Raw genomic sequence first — 25,052 nt, forward strand, 5'->3', positions numbered from 1 at the left:
CTGCAGAGTTCTCTAGCTTCCTTCACTAGTTGGATGGCTTGCCTTTGAGATGTGACACTTGCCAGCCCATCATCAACGTAGAAATTTCTTTTGATGAACTGAACTGTGTCTTGACTGAATCTTCCCCGTCCTTCATCAGCAAGATGTCTTAGTCCAAAGTTGGCGCAGCCTGGGGAAGAAGCTGCTCCAAACAAGTGGACTTTCATCCGGTAGATAGATGGTTGAGCTTCCAGATTTCCTTCCTCCCACCAAAGGAAACGCAAGTAATCTTGGTCTTCTGCCTTCACACAGAATTGATGAAACATGCGCTCGATGTCGCACATTATCGCCACAGGACCTCTACGAAAACGACAAAGAACTCCGACTAAGTTGTTTGTCAACTCCGGGCCAGTTAGTAGATGGTCGTTTAAGGAAGTCTCTTGAAACCTTGCAGAACAGTCAAAGACGACGCGGATCTTTCCGGGCTTCTGCGGATGATACACCCCGTGATGGGGAATGTACCACGCTGGAGTCTTGTTGATGTCTTCTTCAGGAACCCTTTCTGCATCTCCGCGAGCTATGATGTCATCCATGAAGGTTTTGTAGTCCTTGTAGTACTGTTCATTTCTTTTCAGTTTCCTTTCTAAGCATCTGAGACGATGGATGGCGCATACCTTGTTGTTTGGCAAGTTAGGTCTCTCCTTCTTGAAAGGTAGCGGCATCTCGTAGTGACCATCATCGTTGAGCCGGATGCTCCCTTGCATCTGCGACAGGAATCGAAGGTCTTCTTGTGAGATGCTTGTGTCATCTGAAGCTCTTTCGACGAAGTCAGACTCGAGGACCTTAATGACATCTACAGGTGAGACTATTTCCTTGATCTGTGTTCTGCAGACATAATGCACTTCACTTGTCACGTCTGAAGCCAACTGACAATCTGGAATGACTTGCTTCACGACAACTTGGTGACTTACTCCTATTGCATCTCCATAATCAAGACAGAAGTTGCCATAGCCTACAATGCTCCAGCCCAAGTCTGTTTTCAGTCCGAACGGCTGATTTCCTTCGCCAGGCAGCACCTGTCTTGGAACGAGAGCTTGAGGACAGTTGTAGCCAATTAACAAGCCAACATCACAACTTTGAAGAGGAGCTATCTCAGCTGCAATGTGTTCAAGGTGAGGCCAAACTTTAGCCGTCTCTGGTGTGGGAATATGTTCTCTATTTGCAGGTATGAAGTCTCTTGTATAGGTAACTGGCAGAGGAATTACCTTGTTTGAGTAAAATCCTCTTACTTGCAGGCCAGTAATTCTTTCACATGGCACGATGGTGTTTCTTGAAGCCATGGTGGACAGCTTTAACTGAACTGGTTCATTCTTTGTGCGCAGAGCCTTTGCAGTTTCTTCAAGAAGGAAGGTTGTGTCACTCTGTGTGTCTAGAAGTGCGTACACAAGAATTTCACAATCAGGCTCACTTGTGGCTGACACCCACACCGGAATGATAGTGGATGTATGAGTGTCTTTTATGTTCTGTATGACTCTGTTTGACATTGCTTCAAATGAGGATCTCACTGCTTTGTCTGGTCGTCGTTCAATGCTTCCGTCCTTCCACTTGTCATGGTTACCTGCTCCATTAGCCCTTGTTAGCATCTTTCTTTCTTTAGTGCGATTGTCATGGAGGCAAGTTGGATGTCCTTTTTCACATATGTTGCAGGTCTGTCTCCTTTCACATTCCTTTGAGCGATGGCCAGATTGTAGACAACCGAAACACAACTTGTTCTCCTGAACAAACTTAACTCGTGAAGAGACTGTTTCATCCATGAACTTGTAACACTTGAGTAAACTGTGCCCTGCCTTCTCACAGAAAGCACAACTGGCAACAACAGTTTTTTCACCTGAATTTGTTGCCAGCACCTTTGCTCCAGGGGCTCTGTTCCTTGAAACCTTGTTCTTCTCACTTTCACTTGGCTTGAGAGCATGGAGAGATGTTATTGGGTTGCAAGCGATTCTGGCTTCACGTGTGAGGAACTGAACAAAGTTGCTGAAGCTTGGAAACTTGTGACTTTGCTCTTGTACTTCCATGACCTTCCTATTCCATCTAGAGGTCAGCCAATCTGGAAGTTTAGCGAGTATCTTCTGATTCTCATTACAGTCATTGAGTACTTCAAGGCCCTTGATTTGAAACATGGCTGCCTCACAGCTGCGGAGGAAGTCAGCAAGTTCTTGAAGTTCCACACTGCTCTTGGAGTTTATCTTGGGCCATGAATCAAGCTTGTCCCTGAAAGCTTTGGCGATGAGGAATGGATTGCCATATCTCTCTTCTAGGATAGTCCATGCTGCACGATAGGCTGACTCTGTGCCTAGCAGGAAGTAGCTCTCTATGGCTTTTTTGGCTGTGCCACTCACATACTTTCGCAGGTAATATATCTTTTCTTCACCTGGTATGGTTTTTCTGTCAATGAGTGTCTGAAATGAAACTTTCCAGTCATTGAATCTGAGTGGATCACCGCTGAATATTGTTGGTTCAGGTATAGGAAGACGACTTGCACTGATGGACTCTGCAAACACTCTCACAAGAGCTGCTGTGCTGTCTTCTCTCCCTAGCAGTGTCACCGCTTGTGGTGGAGGCTGACTTTGAGACAGGTTACTTTCATCTTTAATTTCTTCCTTCTCTTTTAGGGAGACATGTTGATGGAGCAGTTGATCTATTTCATCATCTGAACATTCATTTTCGTCATACACTTTCTGACGTGCCTTGGCAACCTTTAACTTCTTCACTGTCTCCAATCGTTCCACTTCTCGTCGCTTGGCCTCTAGTGCCCTTTGCCTCTCTGCATTTTCTGCCTCAAGTTGTTCGAGTTCTTTGATATGACGTTCTTTCTCTAACAGTACCTGCAAAGCAGCTTCATTGGCGGCGACTTCAGCAGCAGCCTCCCGTCTGTGAGCAGAATACTGGCTTGAGCGTCTGGATGTGACCTTTGAGTTACTTCGAGAATGAACTGAAGACCTGGCGGACATGGATTTGGTATGGTGAGAGATGCTTGTTCTATCTGATGCTGCAGACTTAAACACAGATTCTCCATCTCTCTCTTTGCTGTCTTGTTTTTCAATCCCTTGATCTTCATCAGTTTCTGTGTGTAGATAACCTTTAGCAGTTTTAATTATTGTCTTTGTTACTGCTTCACAGGTGTCTATTCTGCGACGTGTGTCAGGGTCTGGAATGTCAATGTGTCTCAACTCTTCATAGACATCGTTCAGGTCATTTGCAGCATCATTCAGCTTAGTAATGTGTTCATGCAGCAGGCTGTTTGGGCACTCTTCACTCAGCACTCCTTTAGCATCCTTAATGACTGCTTTCCACTTGTCATAGCTCTTGATGAAACGGTGTTCAACCCTTTTAAGTTGCTCCTTGTGCAATTCTTGGCCCTTTTCCGTTAACTTGCGAGCTCTTTGACTTCTTTGTGGCTCTGACGAAGAAGCCTGGTTAGCAGCTTCGATGCCTTCAGATGCTTGTGGTTGTGTGTCTGTTCCATGCTGCTGTATGTCTTCACCACCACCATTTCTCTCACTCTCAGAGAAAGATTGTATGTGTGACATTTTACTTTGATTACTTCAGTTAGATTTAAATGTGATACTACTCTTAGCCTTGTAGTTACTTACAGAATGACTGAAATAACCTTAGCGTAGCTGAATCAAACTCAGTTTTAACATGTAGCAATAGTTATGCCTTTTTGTTCAATAGTTTAGCTTATTCACTTATACTCTTGTTACCACCAGTGAGTGTTAACTCTAGCACAGGTAAGTTAGAAATGTAATAAACACTTGCAATGCGCCTTTAAATTACTGTGGCGCTGTTATCTTAATATTAACATTACTTGTTTTGACACATTTTTTACAGTGTAACTATCGATAAACACAATCTCATTATTTGCATCAATGAATGTCAACAGACTTCAGCTGTGAAAGGTAAGTACAACTTGAAAATGCAAAAATGTTTCAGTCTCTTGTGCAAAGCACTCAAAGTCTCTTATTCATACAAATCCACACGATAACACCTTAAGCCTCCTGGCTGCTTCCTTGGTTGCTGTGAGGACGGCAATAAACGGCGCACCCGCAACGTGGATAAGCTTCATCCCGCCCGTGGATCACCGTGCTCCAGCGGCGTTTTCCTCGGCTACTCACGCGAAGCAGTCGAGTTCTCACTATAGCTCCTCTCGGTAGTAAAGCATGAGACCCGAGCTCGTTTCAAAACAGGGTTTAATTTATTCACCGACCAACCCGTGAGAACTAAAGAAGATGAAAGTAAACAAACAATCTGGTAAATACATGCGCTAATTCAGAGCTTGCAGCTTAATAATATTACACATATACACCAATAAAACACACCTCGTAGGCTGCACACTACCAAAGGGGCTGAATCTTGTCTTTTCTTCTGTCTTTGTCTTCTTTATTTACATTTAATGTCGTAACTCAACTCATATCAACTTTACCGAGTGTGGAGACGACCAACCGTGTGGTTTCCCTGCCATGCCCTGCCAGGTGGTGTGTCACTAAATTAGTACCGTGTAGAAACAAATACAAAACAATGCGTCCGCCTCAACTGAAACGCAGGTAGGAACTAAGAAATAAATAAATAAATGAGAATTAAATGAACTGACATGTGGGCAGTTACAGAAAGCTCAAGAATAAGTAAGTTAGTGGATCTTCAATTGCGACTATTTTGTCAACAGCTATTTCTAATATAAATTATATTTTATACAAGGTCATGATTTCAGTTGGGACATACAGTACATTTGTCTTGTTTTACTAATGGGTTATTTAATAAATTATGTGTGGTGTCTGAGCGATTGCTGCTTTTGAGAGCAGATGGAAAAACACTGCAACAACGAACAAAGCTACTTTTCAACAAACTGTACAGTGCATGACGCAAAGCAGAACATGGATAAGATTTTAAGCCAATGCAATACATGACGATTACACAGTAAATACAAAACATATTATTCAGTATATAATTGCATGTGTGTTGTTCTGACGTTATCACCTCTGGACTTCAGAATGGACAAGAGAGCTATATCTATTATATGGGGTTGCTGTAAAATATCTGTTATTCTGATCTAAACAAGCTTTAAAAATATAATCAGGTCACATAAAATGACACGACTTATCTATTCAAACATGCATACTCAAAAGTTAAACTAGTTCTGTCAAGTAACACAAATGATTTTGGTTATCTATGATAGTCCCTGATCTTCCTCAGTCCCTTCTCTATCCCAGTCTAGGCAAGAACATACAACTTTTATCTTTTTGTGCGAGTGTGGCACAGGGGACTTGTACAGTGTAGTAATAAAAAAATAAGTCTAATATTGTTAATACTTCATGAAATGTAAATTAATTCACTAAAATATGCAAAACAGACAAGACAAATGTTCATATTGGAAGCATGACTGCACTGGAATGGGATAGACTGTAACTGTAGCTTTGTCATGACAGGAGCTGGTTATCTGAGGCAATCTGAATCAATCTGGCAGATAAGAGCAATGGCCTTTACAAATGCACTCGCACAAAGTTGTACCCTGAATTGCAAATTCTGTGAAGTTAGTACTGTCTGTGCCTTTTAGTCCAGAATTTTTACTGGACGTTTGAGTCAGTCATGCCAATTCATCTGTGGGCTATAATTATGGCATGCTTTTTTCTTTAAAGTAGTTCTTCTAAGATAACGGGGGTCTGTGCGTCATTACCTTCTGTTATGTCATGTTCACTTCAGACAGAAGAGTAGGTGGTGGGTTCTGGTCAGTGTGAAGCCATTAACAAAGGCCTTTAAATTTGAACTGTACTTTTCAGTTGTGCTTAAAAAGTCCAAACCCAGTACAGAGAGTTAACATAACGAAACTAAAAATATATGATATCAGCTATATTCAAGCGCTATCTGGAGCTTGGGTGGAGTGTGACTAAAACCCTCTTCTACTTTGCAGTTTAATACAAGGTACCACAGCAACACACATCTCCCTACATCACCGTCCTATAGTCTAGTTTTCTTTGTTTATATTTATCTTGTGTCTGAACAAAAGCTTATTTTTCCACTTCAACATATTATCAGGACACTACTGCGTTGTCTCATATCTCATACTTCTGTGCCTACACTAACCGGTAATATATTGAGTGCATAAGAGCATTCACACTGAGAATAGTGAAAAAATGCAGTACATTATGAATAAATGTGTGGTCAAAAAGATGAGTGTGGAACAATGGACACTTCTCGCTCTCAATGGTTGCCATATTGGCTATGTAAAAGAAAGAGAGGGATCACTTTTCAAGCTGAAAGTGTTGGCTGAGGACATTTTGATTAGGGTGAGAATCGGGCACATTATACAAATGTGAGTTATACATGTGTTGTTTTTAGTAGGTTTGTTACATTATTTTAGAAGTCTGTAATGATTTTATACCATGAACGATAACACAAATACTAACTAGCTAACTGTCATTTCCGATAAGTGCATACGTGCAGAACAGCTGTATATGATTTGAGGTATACTACCCTGTGGAAGTTTGTGCACTACACAAGTAAACTTACTTGCTTACTTACAGTACTAACTTACTTTTGCTATGTACTTGTACACATTATGTAAAGTGTACTACGTAGAAATGTAGGCTACAAATGGAAGTATGTGATCTGAGATACAGTGTATTTCTTGTGAGTGATTTCATTTTCACACTTTGGCCTAGATGTAAGAGAACCAAACACTTACCTAGATTAAGTTTTGCCTATAATATTATGACTTTGGTTAATCGAGGATTTCCCACCACACTTTTATGTGGAACAAACTGGTAGATAAACTGGCAGATATGTTGTTGTCCACTTTAGTCCATTTTAGTAAAAAATGGCCAGGAATTATAATACACATATGTAGAAGTGATGCCCCATAACTGATTTATACATAAAAGCTTAGAGATCTACATCCATTTCTTCATAAGAAAAAGAGTCATATACTGAAAGTTTGCTTTAGTCTGCTACTTCAACTTAAGGACAAAACATTTTCTTGTACTGAAAAATCCTCTTCATCTTATGTCCTCCTATCCGTTCCCTTTAGCGATTGGTATTTAACCATACAAATAGCAAGAGGGTTACCAAACACATCACTTAAATCCACACATAACAGTGCTTTTGGCTTAGCAAATTATAGGAATGGAGTCATTTTGTTAATCTTCTAATCCATTTCCCACTCAATAAGTGACACACCTCAAAATACATATTAATTATGTTAAAAGCCCAAAAAGACTTTGAGTGTGTTCCTTCTGTTTACCAGACATGGAACAATTGCTTGTGAATTAGATTCTACAGTTCAATAAATAATAAAAAGCCTTCGCACTTTAATGTCTGACTGATATTAGTTAATGAAGCTTGAGCAGACTGTCTCGAAGTTTAATAAGTATGATTGCAAATCATACGGCTGCTGTTCCATTAATCCATGTCTAGCTGCACAGACAAGAGAGCTGTTTGATTTCAAATTAACAGAACAGGTAGGTCAAGTGTTAATAGTACTTTACTGTAATTGTCTTCTGGTTAAAGGAGAACAGGTTTAATGTCTGACACACTTACATATTCTCCTATTAAACTGTGCTTGAGCAAACTCATCAGAATGTAGAGCAAATTCTCAGAAACACCACAAAGGGTTTCATGTATTTTATTACTGAATTCATCAATTTATTTATCCTTTCTTTCAAATCAACCCTATTATGATTCACACTATTCAAACCCCAACCTTATTTGTTTTCATACTAACACTGTGTACTGCGCTAGAGCCATTGTTACATGTATTTGTTGTTTTCATGTACTTTAACACAGCATATCAACATCACTCTGAGGTGCAGTCCTTTAGATCCAAACATATTTAGAAATGCAACACTACCACTGACTACATAAAATCTGTCATGAAATATTGCTGCAAAGAGTACTCTGCAATTACTATATACTATGTCCATTATGTTGATTAATTGAAGTATCTATATCATATGAAGGTCACTTTGCAAATCATCAGTGGAAATTTTTGCATGCTAGGTTTAAGGAGCTGAACTGTGTCATATAAATATTTTTGGTTTAGTCTGTATAGAATTACAATTGGTTTAATTTCATAATTCCCAGCAGCACATGCACTCCGTTATATTAGTTCATATGCCGCAGATACTGTAGCATACTGCCAAGTAGCTATTGGACATTTCATTTTTGCTTCAGCGATGAGTCCTTTATTCAACAATCGTTACGCCGTAATCTGCTTAAGTGCAACCAAAACCCTGAAACCTTATCGCCAGCTCTGATTTGAAACTCGGTATGGGAATCGGTATTCTATAGTTGCATGGACTTACAGATCAGACCCGAATATTCCAATACATTAAATTTGCGACTTAAAAAAATGGCCTATTGAGCAAAAAAAAAAAGCGAGTGTATGCAAGAGTTATAGAAATTGTGCTATGAAAAAAAAAAAAAATCTGTAAGAGCATATTGCTTAGCAGACCTGAATAAGGTTAGCTGAGTTAGTTGGATTTGACATAAGCTTGTATAGTTACAACATCCATCACTATCAGTTGACTGCATGATCTGAATTCTTTCCGTTAGATATTTCCAGGAGAATTGTTTACAACAGCACCAGTTCTATGAGTGAAAGAGACCGAATAAAATGACTGTCACCCTTTTGTCATTGTTATTTGTGTAAGGTCCGGATCACAGCCACAGCACAGGGCAAGGCTAAAAGAACACACTAGTGGTCATAAATTGCTTCATCTGTTGGCTACGGAAGTGTGAGGAGCGGATGTAGGCAGACAACATATACCAACAACCTGATTGTTTCAGGGGCTTCACGACCCTTGTGACAACTGCCTCCTACCCAACATCCATCATGGTAAATGATGAGGTGTGTGTTTGTCTCTACTTTATATGCATTTCTGCACACTCTGACAGAAAGCTGTCAGCTGTGGGGCTCGAGTGATTTTCCACCAGCATCCATGGAGAAAATCCTGGTTGGATTCAGAGCTGCCTGGCTTTTCTGATTTGTAAGAGTGCTGGAGACAGGCCTAGCAGGTTTAAGCAGATTAATTAGGGTGTAGCGAAGACTGTGAAGAAATCTCTCTTCCATAGATGCTATATCCACTGACACAGCTTTGCATACCGGCAAGTCCCTGAAATGTGCACACTACCTCCCACATCTCTCTAACTCTCTTAGATACACACAGAAGAGACACTGCTGGAAGGCCAAAAGTCTGCCATTGCCCCTTCTCATCCTCTCTCTACAGGGTTATCCCAATAATCATATACCCCTACTTCTTTCCTGTATTGTGTTTATCCTTCCTGTTTCCGACTCACTGATTTTAAACATTTCCCCTTGTTGGCACGCAAGGAAAAAGCCATTCTGTTAGAGATCTGTTTTACTTCCTGTCTTGTTGTCAGAACGCAGTGTTAGTGTAGACATGGAGAACAGCAACACCAACAAAAAAACATCTGTTATACAGCATGAAAGGTCTTCAGTTATTAGCGTGGTATATTCCTTTTATGGTACGTCTATACCATGTTGTGATTTCTGCACAGAAAAAGAGACTGACAAGACACACCCAAATCCATCTTTTATAGGCTAAGTTACATATGCCAACACACATCCCTGGTTACAGATGTTTCTTGTTTTTTTAGCTAAAAAATCAATTTTACTCTCACTTATCAAACCTCACCTCCAAACACATCTTCGACTTCCTGCATTCCGACGCTACCCTGCTATCCTGCTCTTTGGTGTATTTCAGCTGTGCAAGTGGTGCAGTTCAAAATACCGAAAACTGATAAAGACAGAAGTTGCTTCTTTGGTGAGCAGAATGGGTGTTGCTCATGAGATATGGAAAGTGAAAGTGAACTCATCCAAACTTAAACCAAAACTTGTTATCCCTTCTACTCATTCTGTGAACACTCATTATCATCCATCTTATCTCGACGCGCTGATTGATATTGAAGAAAAGACAAGGGCAGAAAATAGAAGCGCCCCACCCTCCCCTCCACAAATCCTCATCACCATCATCATTTTCATCATTACATGAAATATGACCGAGAGCAGAATCCCACAATGCCGTGCAAATGTCGGCGTGAGTTAGCATCAAGAAGACACAAGAGATATGCATGCATCATCTGGCCAGGAGAACATCACTTGTGGGGAGACAGCCAGAGGCCCTAAGGAGGAGAAGCAGAGAGGCAGAGAGGGAGGGTGGAGGTGGTGGTGGTGGGGGATGTTGGAGGGGGGGTGGGGTGGTGAAGAGGATATTCCACCATAGCACAGGCAGAGAAATAATACAGAGAGGCAATCAGAGAAAATGGAGGCATAATATCCCAGCACTACATAATCTCCACAGATTCAAGCATAATGCATAATCTCCACAGGTTCAACAATACACCATGTGCCCTAATTCTGAGCCAATTACAAACTGGGTGCTGTTTGCTTTGCATGTGTACATGGATATGGATTTGAATGGGAGGAGCATGAATGTGGGAGTGCATTTAAGATTTGGGAAGGGAGGGTTGTCTTTCAGAAGGGAGCAGACAGCTGGGGTCCCCATGCATGCAGCATCCCTCCCCTTTGCCTACTCTATACTCTAATGCCCTTCACTGACCAGATTAAAGCCCAAATGACAAACGCACAAAGGCTGGAAACATCTGTTCTGGAACACACTGTCCATTCCTCCCCATGCTGAGCTCTGTTGGTCACTCCTCAGTTCCAGTCCCCACGCGGACAACATCTGCAGCAATGGACTAGTGCACATTAACTATTGGAGCATGACACCAAGCTAACCCACTAACCATAAGAGCATCATCCTTTACACAGGAGCACAACTGCTTTATAAAGCAGCTTTCCACATTGTTGCACTCTGTATAATCAAATAGATGTTACTGGCAAACCAAAATATCCATTTTGCCTTTCTAAAAAGTGCTGTGATAGCCTTTAAGTACAGACATGTTTTTTATGATAGCCTGTTGTGACAACAGTACTGACTCATTGGTCTCCAGTGCAACGTTTAGATCTTTCTGCTTTGAGTTTCCTTCTTCCAAATAGCCAAATGACATGATGCATATGAATTTGGTCCAAATATTGTGTTCTCTTTGCCATCTTTCCCTTCCCTTGCACTGAGCCTGAGGTATAAAAGGTTGCTGCAAGGAAAAGGTGAAAAGGTAAAAAGAGGAAACAGCAAAGTGGTGTGGCTCCTATGATGTACGAAATGCTGCTATTTTGCACCATCCACTTACTCTTGTTGTATCTGTTACACATTCATACTCAATTCAGTTTACAATAACCCTTTACTCCCGTACTGCATATAGCATCAGCACCAGTCTCTTGTATGACTAAAAAACACTGGTTGTGAACGAAAGTGAAAAAGCCTTCCCTCAAAAGTAAGAGATGAGTCTTTGGCAAAAGAAATCGCCTCTGCAACAAATGCAATTACACGGCTTGCCTTCATTTATTGTGAACTAGTGTAAAGTGTCTTTAACTATGATGTTAAGCCAGTATAGACCCTGTACCTCTCAACATGCGTTTCCTATCACTTTTAATTCAAATAAGGGATTTTTACAGCTGCAGTGAAGGACTTAAGAGTCCTCACAGAATAAATTGAACATTGTAGCAATGCATAAAAATCCATAATATACAAGACACCAGAATTATTTAAGTACTTTAGTACACATCAGCAGTAAAACATCACAGATTACCAGGTCTGTGAGTTGAAAAAATGAAGGACCATGATGTGAGTAAGCAGGGTGCTGGACGAGAAAAAGAAGAAGGGAAAAAGAGAGATCAAAACAGGGTGGTTGGTGTAGAGGATCAATAGTAAATATTTCTTGCTTTACAAAAACAGATACATGTTCAAATCTTATTTGTTACCCTGTTGCAATTACACCCTGCAAAGCAGTGGAGAATGAATTGACACACATGGAGCACAGCACTTTATAAAAATATAAAAGTATAAAAGGCAGTGACAGGCTGTTTTATATAGAGCATTTATTTATGAAATACACAGGTAAAACGCATGAGGAAACGGACGCTTGAGTGTGTGGGCTTGGGGATTGGATAGAAAGAAGATACTACATTCAGTGGATTTCATGAATTAATCAAGCTTCCGGATATTCTCCCCTTTTTACTCACTGAGGTGTATACTGGGGAAGTCTGATGTCATCTTATTGCTGCCCTGGCCTTGGCACCCCCCGCATCTTGTGAATCAAAGGATACGATGGATGGAGTTGTTGAGGATTCTTGGGCAAACTGATGTGATGGAGGTGAATGAATGGGCAAACGGAAGTCTGAAAAGTGACACTTAGCTGTTCTAACAGCAGTTTGGCCTAGATTGGGTGGGATGTTGGGTAGGCCACATGAATAATAAACCAACCAGACCCCCTTTGGCTGGCTGGTGATGCTCTTCACTCTCATCATCCCAGCCAGACTGGAGATCACTAAAGTGAGTGGATAAGGTTACTCAAATTAGTTGCATTACACCACAAAAAGACAGATAATTTAATAAAGTAACTAGCTTCCAGTCCCGCTTAATATACCACAGAAGAACAGAGATCATACATTTTATTAATACTGTTGCTTGTTAATGGGTCAAAGTCCCTGGGTGTTTTTTTTTTCCATTAGTACAAAATCTGCCTGAAGATGCCCTCTCACCCATATGCCAAAACAAGTCTTTATGCAAAGATTGCACATTGATCAGAACTGCACAGCAATTATGATCCATTATCATTTTGCTGAGAGACACACGACTTAGCTTTGTCACACTCAGATGCACACACCATCACACATGAGTAAAGTCATTCATTCCCACACACATACTGTACATTTATTATGAGCACACAGGCATGCTGGGGGTCAGTTCAATTATCATTAATGCGATTTTACATTTTTTCTGACCACACTGCCCTCTGAACATCCTCATCTTGATATGTGACTTTATATTATGGTTCTCAAACATGACTGCATGTAGCTTTCTGAAAACAGAAGGCAACACCGCAGCTGCAGCTTCCAAAGATGACAGCAGCAATAAGTTACAGCTGTATCTGTAATACTGTGAAGGCCTCATTCAAGGTCTGCTAATGGAGTAGCTTAAGCCGGCGCCAACTCATCTAAAAGGAGATGTACAGCCATATTTCAAATACAAATGTTGGAACACGACTGCATTATATTACAGCCAATAATGTAGTGTATATGGCATCACAATATAATACCTTGAAAGGTAGTCAGCAGTGTATAATGAATCAAAATGTGATCTGTCACATTGAAAATGAATGGTGTGATATGGTCTTACCGACCCAAACATATGCAGACAAAACCATGAATGTCTTTGTATATGTAGCACTAATGAATGTAACTTTGAGTGTCTCTTCATCAAGTATTCTTCTGACATAGGCATATTATTTAATTGGCTGCATTTTTAATGGATTCAGTATTGCCATGCAGTCTTCTCTTGCACTAGACCAACTTAAGCATTAAAACCCAAGGCTACTTTGACAATAAATATTTTTCCCCTCTCTCTCTTTATAAGAAGCAATGTCTGTCAAATAGGAATTGGATAGCTGGCAGCTGCACCCTTCCTGGTGTTTTGCTGGAGGATTTTCAATCTGTGGGCAGCACACCTTAGGCAGACAGGAATATTTGGTTTATTCATAACAAGGATCCTCAGTCAAAGGCTGTCACAGGTGCTTGTGAGCAGCTTGACCCTTTTTGACTTTTCCCAGAGCTTTGCCAATGACTTCCTAAACATAACCACTGTTATACTAATGGATGGTACTGACTGCTGCTGCCATTAGACTGGATTTGACAGTGAATCTATTAACCCAGGAGCTAAAGATTGCATATAGTGTAATAGTTTCTACATTAATCTCTTCCTACTTCACATTTACTGTATTAGTTTCCTAATTATTGTCAGTGTAGCTTCCTATAAAATTATTGAAAATAATCAGTCCAACCCACAAATGTAGTTCAGCACTATGAGCAGTGCCATTGATCCAGATCTTAGTTACCACCTCTGAGAAATGCAACAGATGTACAGTATGTCCTTCTATACACCCAGAAGGTCTCAATTATTAGAAGTTGCATTCTCTCCCAATTCTTGTGCAGTTTCCCTCTGTTTATTCAACCCAATTTCTCCACTGACTGATATAATAATGAAAAGTAATCCCTCAACGTATCCTTTGGATATTCTTGCTGCAATATTTCTAAAGAATGATTTCACTACAGTTTCCCCCTCTATCCTGCACATTTTAAAATGCTCTCTGTTGACAGGTTCTTTTCCTGAATTTTAAAACTGCTCTTGTTCAACCACTTCTAACAAAGCTCTCCTGATCCTCTGATCTTAATTTTTGGCCTATTTCTAAGCTCCCATTTTTAAGCTAAGGTTTAGATAAGATTAACTGCTTGTCTTTATTTCTAAAATATCTATCTAAATTCCATTATATTGTTGTCTGACCCTCAATATAATGACAATAAAGCTACTGAACTAAATCATATTTTTGAAAAATTCCAATCTGATTTTAGAAAAAAACATATTACTGAAACTGCTCTTCTCAAAGTCGTTGATGATGACTTATCAGCTGATGCTGGCCATGAATCCATTCTTGTTCTCCTGGACTTAAGCATAGCATTTGATACCACTGACCATAATATTCTCTTGGATCGTCTTGAAAACTGCTCTGGAATGGTCCAGGTCCTACCTAAAAGACAGTCGCTTCTGCATTGGTATAGCTAATTGTTGTCAGCTACATTGGATTTTTCACTGTGGATTTCACATTTCATGTAGCTAAATGGTGATAAGAGATATATTCATTAAAAGGTCAATATTGTGTAACAAAAAAAACTCATTTCAGTTTTGGTTCACTTTTCCATTCAATAACTCAGCTTTCAGAAACCTTGGTGTCATCTCTGATCAAAACCTGACCGCAGATAAACATGTTAATTCAGTGCTTCAATCCTTTTTATCATCTCAGAAACATTTTAAGGATTAGACTATTTCTTTCTGCCAAAAGTCTGGAAACTGTCGTTCTCTCATAACCAGCCGAATGGAATACTGTAATTCCCTGCTGTCTGGCATCAGCAAAAAATCCTTCTCCTGCCTCCAGCTCATCCGAAACTCTGCTGCCAGGATTTTAACCTGGTCTAGGAAACATTATCACATTTCACTGATGCTGGCTTCCCTTCACTGGCTACCACCTGCTTTAGAATAGATTTTAAGATTTTATTGATTACTTACAAAGCTCTGACAGGCCCTGCCCCAAGCTTTTTATCATTTCTCTTATTGCCCTATGTTTCTTCCCACTCCCTGAGATCATCACTCACATTGCTTTTTGTTGTTCCAAGGTCCAGACTGATACATAAAGAGGCTTTGCAGTCAGGGCTACCAGAATTTGGAATGACCAGCCTGAGGAGATCACGGATGTTAACTCAGTCTCGTCTTTTAAATCACAGTTAAAAACCCATTTGTTTGAAATCTTATCATATTTATGGCATTTTAGGTAATTTTACTTTGTGTTTTCATAACGTGCTTATTTTCTTATAATTTGTTTTTGCGTTTTAAATGTGTTCTATTTTTATTGTAAAGCACTTTGCAACTGTGTTTTGAAAAGAGGTACATAACAGTTAAGTAAAATACAATACCTAATAAAAATAAATAAATAAATAATTGTCAAATGCAGAATTTGAAGAGTACACCAAGAAAGCCACATAGTAATCTAGTTAGTATGCTTCTACACACCAGGCATATGTTTTTGTTCCAACCAACTGTAAGAAAGTGCACCAGAGCTCTTAAAGGTGTTTGCATGGTCCAATTAACACCAGATGCTAGCCCTTAGCTAACTTACCGAACCTCATAATGCACAGACCTCCAAGGAGTGAGCATGGTCCAGTTAGCACCAGATGCTAGCCCTTAATCTCACTTTAGCCAAAGAAATGTGCATAAATTAGTTCCACTTGCCTGCCCTGGACACCTTTATATTTGCTGTGAAAACCTGAGATCACTCAAAACACAGGAGTTTTCTTAATATCTTCCACTGACAGAACAACTAAATAACAAATGGTGGATGGATTGAAATATTTCAACCACTGGATTGGATAGTAATTATAGCAAGTATGCACACAATGCATGGGGATACAATCACTCAAATAGGCCTCAGGTGGCAATGAACTATACATTTTAGAATACAATATTCTAACCTGTAAAAAATGAAAATAATAATTAATAACTGATTTCTTTGTCAAATCATGGAGGCTTAATCAAATTGAATGATAACATAGCAAGTTATTAACCCTGGATGGACCATTTTTCTAATTTATTTCAGTGGGTTTAAAGCATGTTTTCATTGACTTTTGTTTTATTCACCAGATATATCTTGCAGTTTGTGATAAGGGCTTTAAATGCTCTGAGTTAAAGAAAGTTCCGCTCTGAGCAGACAAACACTCTAGGGCAATGTGGATTTTTCTCAGCTGTCCAATCATAAAAGATAAAGGCTTGGCCTTTCCAACTGCACTGTCGACAACAGAAATGGAGGAAAGGCTAGCAATGCTCATTATTGACCACCCGGAGCTACAGTATCTGATTTAACTGACAAAAATTGCCACGACATAAACAACAAACATCAAGCTTGGAGGAAAATTTGTTGGGCACTTGAACCTTGGGGTAAATTTTTAGATTTGTGTTTCAGCTACTGCTGCGTTTTTCATTGCCTCGACATACTTGTTGTAAATACTTAGTGTATGTCTAGCGTGCTGGCACACAAGTAATTAATAGCTGCTTATGGGCTTCCTAGCAACAAAAAAATGCCTCAGAGTGATTGGGATCAGGGTATCTGATGGGGGGGGGGGGGGGGGGGGTGCCTCACTTTTTCCAATAATAACCGCCTATAGTTTTTAAAGTAATGTATTCTTGTAGCGCAAGTACACATCTTAGCTTTTACCACAAATTAAACTAGATACCCTTCATTCAAGGCATAGAAAATCAAAGATCATATTCTTATAAATACATATTTTCATTCACATGCATACATACTTAACAGGGGTTGAAGGCAGAGGCTGATTAGATATGGTATCTGATATGGTGATATCTGAGATACCACTGATTAGATTATCTTAAATAAATCTTGGAAGAATGATACATCACACTATTCTTTGGGAACTCTACAATGTTGGCTCTATACTGTGCACAGTATCTCTATTATCCAGATTTTAGTGAAACAGCAGAATGATGTATTTCTACAATGTATTTTGTTTTCCAGTACACATTCACCAGATCAGGGGTGAGTAACCTTGGGCATGCATGCCACTATTGGCACACTTTAGCATAACCAATGGCATACTGGCAGTAAGTGTAAAAGAAAAGAACCTTTTGGAAATGTTTAAGTGCCCTCTCATCCACATGCCATATTCCCTCTTTCACAGCTATTTGCAGTTGCACAGCCTGATATTCATGGTAGTTTGATTGATTTTGTTTTTCTGATTTGCATTCCATGAAGACCCAATCAGAGGCAAAGTAGTGCATGTCATGGCAGGATACTGTGATTTGACAGAAAGGGGGAAGCACTGCTGCTTAGAATTTATGCTTGAAAAACAAAAGATGAGGACATAGCCAAAGATGTTATAGGGCATTCTGAGTAGCAAGGGACTGATTTTTGCAGTGACAATAGACTGACACCCCTGCCTTGGCTGGGAAACATGTTGGAAACAGTCACATTAATTAAGCAATAAGCTAGTCACCCAATTACAAAACTCTACATTATACATCAAGAAAATATATGTGCACACCTCTGTCAAATTTAGATCTTAAGGGAGATCATGGCTATAATAATGAAGGTTAATAATTTCATAATTAAGCGATCTGCTCTGACACACCAACAGTTTCGGTCCCTGCTCAAAGAAATGCACTGCTCATACAAATATATCCCTCTCCTTTCATCTACAAAAAAGTTTTGGAGCGGTTTATCAGCTACTTTAATGTCATAAAAGCCTTCCTGGCCAAGACTATCCACAACTGAAGGACAAGAAATGGGTTGTGAAACTTAGGTATCTCACAGATATTACTGGATACCTCAACAAAATCAATCTCCAACTGTCTGGTGCAGGTTAAACTGTTCTGGACATGTTACTGTTACTTCCTGCTACTTCAGACACTGTTCCTCAAAACCCCATAACTTTGATGGACATGAACTGGATTCACCTCTGATAGACTGGATCGCACAGGACATGGTAATGCAGCTAATTGATCTAAAGAGTTCAACACTGTTGAGCTACGGAAACAGCTTGAATCCACAGCAGGGAATGATCACGGAGCTTGCATCTTCACCTGCTGGATATCTCTACTAAGTATAGCTGTGTCAGGAACATTGCACCGACTTTGCTGACAGTCCTCGGATCAATATATCTCTGTGAGCAGATAGTCTGGCACATGAAGAGCGTGCTCAGCCCCTCCTGCAGCCATTTGACAACTGGCCACTCTAAAGCTTGTGCGCAACTTAAAGTGACTATGACCCCCAGATAATGGAGCTCAGCAAAGAAAAGCAGGGCCAGGGATCACATTGACTGGTAGGCATCTGTTTATTTGTAGCATACTTGGCTTTGCATAACAGAGCCCTTTGTCTTGATCTCTTTTTTCCATCTTACTTGTGGATGGCAGCATCCTTATGTGGCACTCATATTTCTGTCTGTTACACTTAATTCTCCTTTTTTGATATGGTGCATTACAACACTATTAAATGGGGGCGGGGGGGGGGGGGGGGGGGGGGGGCTACCACGCAGGGTGCCATTCATTCACATTCATACACCATTGGCACAGTAACAGGAGCAATTTGGGGTTAAGTGTTTTGCCCAAGGACATATTGACATGTGAACTGGAGGAGCCGGGAATTGAACCGCCAATTTTCCAATCGGAGGACGACCGCTCTACCTCCTGAGCCACAGCCACCCTCAATGACCTGATTATGGGAGAAAACTTAATTTAAACTTTAATGTCAATTAACAAGAAAATGTTAAAATGGTACATCATATCAAAAAGGTTGCCCCATGGACCAGACCAACAGTGATTTAACAATTGCATGAAAAAGTTGTGACTGATTGTTCTTGAGAGGAACTCTCAGACAACTAGGAAAAAGATATTGAGACCAGCTTATCTCCAACACCTCAACAGCTGAGCCAGATCACTTCACAAAACTCAGTACTTTGTAGCAGTGCAACAAGAGCAAAGCACACGAATGCAAACAGGGGAAAAGCACACAAGGGGGCTGTTGGACTGGCAACAGATGGTGCAATGTGGCAAACCTATCCACTCACAGAAAACATTGACAATCTGCCTGGGAACACACAGGGCTGGCAGAGACTAAGTTTGAATGTTGTCGATGGGTAAGAGAGAAATGCAAAATTAATGGCAACTTGCCACTCCCCAAAACACTAGAGAATGATTCCCAAAAGAAGTCCTACTGAACCTTAAACGGTGTACTACATTTCCAGAATTCCACCAGCACAAACAAGGTACTTAATAATGTCTGACCACAACCTCTACTTTTCTGGTATCACAACAGAAATCCCATCCACAACAGTGGCCTGGATCTGCTGGATGCTTGAACAAACAGAAGTACTTTCTAATCCACTACCCGTATGGTGTGTGCCAGTTGTACAGCACAAATATGGAGGCGGAGATAAATGATTCCTTCCCTGTGATGCACTTTGCAAGAAAACACTATTTCATGCTTGGAGAAAGAATGGCGTTGACTATCAAATTATGCCAATTAGGTTAATGTTGTTTACTGCATAGTCTCCAGTGCTGAATGGCTGAAAGGAATGCCCACCACCGAAAAGAACACTGTGACAAAGAAGCAGAGCAAGAGTACAAGGACAATTTTCTCCACAGGATAAAAGACACAATACAAGTAGAAGTCACATTAAAATAATTTTCTGACAATCTTTATGGCCTAAAATGAATAATGTTGATTAAAAAACTCTTATTTAATGTGCATGTTCTTCACATAAATATTTCATGTTTAGCAATGTTGCTGAGTTTTATTTTGGTACACAAAATACATACAGTACCAGTCAAAAGTTTAGAGAAACTTTCTCATTCAAGTGAACAGGAAGGTGTGTCCAAAGTTTTGACTAGTACAGTATGTCTTGGCTTAACAATTCAAAGGTAGAATCAGTCATTCTGTATGATTGATAAGATTGTTGAAGAAGATTGTCATTTTAACTAAGAACCCAAACAAATATTATCCTTCCTTCATGTTCCTTCAGAAGCTCTGCCCCCCAAATTCATGGATGCGCACCACCAAGGCCATGGCTAATAGCAATATATGGAGAAAACCATCATCTCTGTACACAGAAGCAGCCGTTTATCAGCTGACAGACAGTAGGAATTTATAGAACCAAAATAGTTTGCAGAATGACTCCATGCAAGAAACCCTGTGTTTTCATTAATTGATTTATTGGTTCGGTTAATAAGTTCTGAACGTATATACAGTGAGATATTTGGTTGAATTAAATAGCTGCCTGTTTAGATTATGCTTCACTAAACACGACAGAAACAGACTTGGAGCATTAAAAAACGTGGGGGGTCTCTGTGGTTTCTTGGATTCAGTGTGGATTGACACATTAAATAAAATAGAAGCAAATCTGTTCCATGACGAAAAACCTTCTATGTGAATTGGCAGCGATCCCTCTCTCTTACTCCAATTTACCAGCCCTCCCCCACCATTAAATGGGTGCTGGAGACATTAGACTGTCATGTCCTCACACAAGCAACTGTTCTGATGACTCCCCCCTGTCTTATGTGCACAAGCACAAATGACCCCTGCTGATTGGCTGCAATAGTATGTTGCTTGCTCCGAGCTACTGTGTTTATATACCCATTTACAGAGCACACACACACAAAATGGATAGCTACAGTAGCACTCTGTGAGGAGATATTTGCTGAATTTGACAAAACTGTACTGCATTAGAATCACTGACTTTACCTTTAATATGTTGTCCCTAAAGTATTATTTTTTAAAGACCAGATTAGAACAGAAGAGATGAAGCAATGGCATTTTGTTTGGTTATTTCTAAGTGCTAAGATTTCCACACATCCTAGACTGATAGAAGCTAGAAACTATGGAATGCTGATTGGTGTTGATAGGAGTGACTCCCTGCTGTCTTTAGGATTGGGTTCCAATGGCTGGTCTCATGTTGGATCTCAGGCCCATTTCATAAAAGTAATTTGTGAATATTGCTTACCAGAGATCTCAAATGGTGGCTTTCACATGCTCATGTATGGGTTGTAATCATGCAGTTTGTTTTAATTAGTTAAATGTGTGAGTGAGAGGAAATAATCTTATTTTGCCAATTCCAGCTTGCACGTACAGTAGTAAATTTGGTGAATTAGGCCATTGGTACAGATGTCAAAATACCTAATTCTCCAACACTAACTCATCTTTTCTAATATTTGGGGGTTTAACTTGGACAGTTTATAGATGTTTCTCTCTGAAATGGCTGCTGCCAACCATAACACCTAAATCTGCCTAGTGTGTGCTGGAGTAGGCTCCAACAGATAATTGTGTTACTTCCCTTTTCCATAGCAAAAATGTTTTGATTTGATATTTGATAACATAGTTTGTGACATTGCTCAAGCTAAGTGTTATTTATCACTTGCCCCTTTCTGTAGATGTATGCTCAGAATTCACAACTGCAGATCTTAACTGCATCACAAAGTATCAATCACAGGCATACTCATTCTACTAAAATTTCAAATTAATTTCCAGTGTATTTAACCTCTCATTAAAATAATTACCTCAGAGCACTAGCAAACACAACCCAGACACTAGATTTATCTAGCATTGTGGCTGCTACTTTATTGGCAGCTTGTGACAGCGAGGATATAATTGATGATTGTCTAGCTGAGTGACCATACTTCTAATTCACTTAGCACAGTCAAACAGAGCGGGACTCATCTTGTTCTTGGGTTTTGTGCTAATGAACACCCTTGCATCTGCTGACCCTCCACCCACACCTCCTCTCAGCACATTACTGTTTATGTCTTTTCTGTCCCTTCTTAATAGTTTGAGGGAGCTGTTCTAATTCCATCAACAGCCACTCACTATGATGATTAGTGCCAGTCCACTGGTGGCCTGGAGGTCGATCAGTTGTTTGTTGACGCTGCTCTGAAGTAGTGCTCGGCTGCAGTGTTTGACTAAATAGACGGAAGATGTGAAAAGCTGGCTCGGCGGTTGGCCCGGGTGTGATTGTACACACTGACAGCAGGTGATTGTAGATTATTAAAATTACATACTTAGATGTGACAAACATGTGACATGCTGTAACTGTACACGACACACAATGAGTCTTGTTTATCAAGCATAAAATACAAGACCTTCTAATAATAAACAGACATGGCCTCATTTCTTGACAAAATGGCTGATGTTATCATATGTGTCAAAAATGCATCCAACAAGACTGCTCAGGAAATAGAATTTCAACAAGGGGGGAAATACTACAGATCTGAGCTCATGGTCTTTCCACTGACATACAGTACATGTTCCCTTACTGTCCTAGAATCTAATTTAACAGAACTCTCTCCAGTGCCTTCCTTCTGGCTTTCTCATTCCAGTCTGACAAAAAACATGGTTTAGAATTAAAGTGTAGAGTAAAGAAAAAAAACTACATGTAAACCACTTTGCCTGTATGTTTATTATTCTGGAAAGTACCTACAGACACATGATACAAGATTAAGCAAAAAGAAATAATGATGCAGATGCAAAAAAGATGTGTTAATATTGCTTTGAAGGAGATCAAACATTATACTGAAATGAGCCTGAAGTGAAATGATAAGGCACATGAAGAACAAGTGTAACTATAAGACCGTAAAAAAGGCAAAACCCTTAAAATACTTGTTTTCGTGCATTCTGCTTTTTTGCAATCTTACCCACAGTCAGATGAGAAGATCAATACCAACCCACACATGCAATATGAATTTGCTAGGTTACTGTCTATTGATTATTTGTCATGAGCTTTACTGTGCAACTTGTCTGGAAAAAATAACTGTGTTGAAATAAGTTTTTTTTTTTTATGTGTATGTGGCTTGGTTAATTCATAAGGCAAACTAATGTTAAAAGGTACATTATTTGCTTTTGCCAGGCTGCCAGCTGTAGATTTATCTGGTGTATCTACATCATTTACATATTCTAAGCTTTGCTACCATCTGAAACAGCTGAAGTGTTTTGCATCACGTAAAATGAATAATGTCCCTTCAAATTTCAGTCAGGCTAAAGCTCATAAAATGCATGACGAACCACCAAAATTGAGCTTGTACAGCACAAATGTACCCAGGGGAGCAGCACCCCTCTAGTTAGCTACATTTTCTAAGCCACTGGTTGAGATACAATGCTACAGCCCATTAGAAAATTTGAGGATGTGTGTGGACTCCTAAGGAAACAGACCATTTTGAGCTAGGCTCACTGTCAGAGCATCCCCACAGCATTTTCATCTACCAGCTTACTCCCACCCGCAGCATTGCATGACAACTTTGGCTGCAGCAATACTGGCAGGATCCTGCAGCCCCTAAAGGAGTCATGCAATTATGCATCCCTGTAGCCATGATATTCGGAATCAAACAGAGAAGACTAGAGGCTGCCTAAGTCGAACTGTCTTAATGTAAGAGAATCTCCTAATAAAATAAACTATTGACAGTGTCTGCATAAGCGGGGAAAACATGTGACCAAGATATTTAGCTGCAGCTTCTAGTGAGCATCACAATTATATAAAAGTTAGGGGAAAAAAACTTAAATTTAAAGAAACTAAATTGCAAAGCCTATCATTACTTTACCACCCAACCTTAAAAGAGACTTGACGATCAAGCAGTTAAAAAATTCCAGAGAGTTTCAGCAAGTACTTGAAATTCAGTGTTCATCAGAACTGGGAGTACTCCGATCCTGTAGGTGGTCTGCAGGGTTATATAGCTGCAAAGGAATACAGAGAAGTACCAGGTGCACTCTGCTATGCAAACACTGATCCCACAGGATATCCCCAAATGAGATGATATTGCCCCAATACAGAAAATACATATGAATTCATTAACAGACCTAAATAAGGCTTCAAGAACGACCATTTAAGGCAGTTTTGAAGGACTATTAAAACTAGTCTGGGGCTCAATGGGAGCCATATTTAATATGGCTTATGTTCTGATACTGTGTACTCACATTTGCAACACTATCTTGTGTTTGTTATTTTACCCTCCATATGTGTTGCTGATACATAAGTAGCCTACCTCTCTTCCAACAATAGGAAAAAAACGTCAATAATTGCAGCTCCTACTGACAATGAATGTGACAATTAACTCCGCAAATGAATTCCGAATGCCTGTTTGTGCCGCAAAATAAGGAGAGCCAGAAAATCCCTACAAAATCACTCTGACACAGTCATTGTGTTCATAAAGTCAGCCTCTATTCAGTCGAGGGAATCAGTGGAGCAGCTATAATATTTGTCTCTTGACACTATAACGACAGTTTTGGGTCTCTGGTTTCGTTATGAGAAAGAATTATTCACTGTCTTCAAGCACATCTACTGTTCAAGATGTGCAAAATAAATAGGATGTAAGGTACAATGTATAATATGCTTATCAACTAGAATATCAAACACCACAATGTCTGATTTTTTTGTGAACATCATTTGCATTGAACACATCAATGCTGTATCCTTTACCATACACAACCACACACACATTATTGTCTATGGGCATATTTGTGTATCCTCTCAAATATCCAGCACCTCCTTAAACATCAGTTTTTCCAGGACAGTTCAGCACTATATTGATTTGGGAGAAAGGAGAGCAAACAGCACCAGCAAAAGAAGACAATAGAAATATAAGTGTCTAATGTGGAAAAGGCACTGAGACAAAGAGAGGATGTGGTTCACAAAAAGACGCAGATCTCAGATAATGTCTCGACTGATTTTCTATTAGGTCCAGGGCTCTTATCTCAATTTTTTCCTTTTTTTCCCCCTCCTATTCCATGATAACCCCTCAAAGCCAAAAAACAGATCCAGACTGGTTGAAAAACTAGCACAAGTC

At 39.8% G+C, this 25,052-nt stretch overlaps 1 protein-coding gene across 1 annotated transcript in view; it reads right to left on the reverse strand.

Annotated features, from left to right (window-relative positions):
• Window positions 1-25,052, reverse strand: part of LOC128370838 (roundabout homolog 2-like) — an 82,049-nt gene that overhangs the window by 51,902 nt on the left and 5,095 nt on the right. The gene's annotated exons all lie outside the window — the stretch shown is intronic.

This window comes from Scomber japonicus, chromosome 13 (genome assembly GCF_027409825.1).
Source record: "Scomber japonicus isolate fScoJap1 chromosome 13, fScoJap1.pri, whole genome shotgun sequence".
In the NCBI taxonomy this organism is placed as follows: Eukaryota; Metazoa; Chordata; class Actinopteri; order Scombriformes; family Scombridae; genus Scomber; species Scomber japonicus.